The sequence below is a fragment of the Vigna radiata genome, unplaced genomic scaffold, assembly GCF_000741045.1.
Source record: "Vigna radiata var. radiata cultivar VC1973A unplaced genomic scaffold, Vradiata_ver6 scaffold_312, whole genome shotgun sequence".
NCBI classification, from domain to species: Eukaryota; Viridiplantae; Streptophyta; class Magnoliopsida; order Fabales; family Fabaceae; genus Vigna; species Vigna radiata.
In genome coordinates this window covers 361314-362967 of record NW_014543998.1, presented here as the reverse complement: position 1 = coordinate 362967, position 1654 = coordinate 361314, and positions in this window count along the sequence as shown.

The window sequence follows — 1654 nt, the reverse complement described above, 5'->3', positions numbered from 1 at the left end:
AATCAAGCAAGAAAAGTAAATGAATGGAAATGGAAGACAATGATAAACGACCCTATGTGAAAGTGCAAGTGACACTTGAAGCCCCTTGACACACTTTCACTCTAAGAGGTGGGAACTAACTATTACAATGTTGCTTAGTAGACTTGGAATTGCTTGAAAAGCATTTTCCCAAGTTACTTGAAGTTTGCAAAATGTAAAACAAATTAAACTTCAAAGGTTCCATGATACAAGGTCATAAAAGTGATAAAATGAGCTATAGTATGTATACAAATTGTAGGCCACAAAAGCTGAATATATCCTAACTCCAAAGTGTTTGAATTTGTGGTGGAAAAGGTGGATAATGCTGCTGAAACTACACAAGAATGCAGCTTGGAGAACAACCTTTGTCTCCAATTATACAAACTCTCCACTCCCTAAGATGCTACCCTCTTGGAGGAAGCTTGTGGAACTTGGATCACCTCAAAATGAAGGCATGCACCACTGTCAAACACAGAAACCGTGAGATATATATGACAGCTGCTGCACCAGAATTCAAGTAGCCAAAAACATGATTGCTAGCATAGTAAGGAAGCCAAAAATGATGAATTCAAGTGATATACAGCTGGAATAAAAGGTTGCACACAAAAGGAGCCTAGGATAGGAACTAGAATAGATTATAAAAGCAAGAAAAACTCAAAAACAATGAGGAAAATCTGTGCAATGCAAACTGTTTGATGAAATTTAAAACTGTTTGATGAAATGCCACAATGAACTGCAGTTTTGGTATTTTTCTGATTGTTGATGTGTAAACTGGACTGCAGGGATTTAATTGCCTTTTTCAGATTGGTTTACACTTGTGTATGGATTTAATTGTGTGTGGAATAAGATCCCCAGCTTTTGCCAAACCAGTTTACAATTTTCATGTGAAATGATGGCTGAAATATGATAGCAGCAGTAAAATTGGAGGAAAAATGAGAAACAGCAGTATGGAATTTGAGTGGCAGTGAAGTAAACGGATCAAAGACACTTCAAGCAACTTTATATCATCATAATAGATGTATCCAAACAGCTAGGCAACAAAGGAATGGCCTACAGCAGAAAAGGACAAGTGTTCTTCCTCAAATGAGTGGAATTTGGTGATGCAGCAGGTCAAGATCAGTTTGGCTCAATATTTACCATTTGAACAGTAACAAACCAATTTCAATTCACCAAAAATGACTGCCTAAGCAAAGAAACAAATCCAAAACTGTAAGGATCTCAATATGAGGTATACACTTGCATATTTCAAGCAAAAATAATAGTTCAAGAGGTGAATTGATGTTGTGGCTGAGAGCAAATAGACCATGCCAACAAGTTTTAAATGGTCAATAAAGCATGTTCAAACAGTTGCTATGCACAAACACAGACACAAACTCTAAATCACCTATTTAGTTGCTAATTATGTAGTGAAAACAAGAATTCTGCAGCAGAATTAAAAAAAAATTATATGGAATCAATGAAAGATGGCTCAAGCAAACAGATTAGGAGGATCCTATACACTAGATCTAGTTGTAGAAAATCAACTAGGAAAATTAAATGGACCTAATATACTGCAAGGCAAACAGCAGCACGGTGCAAAAGCTGCAGAACCAAACTCTCGGGAAATCTAATTGTCACACAACTCAAGCACTCTTTT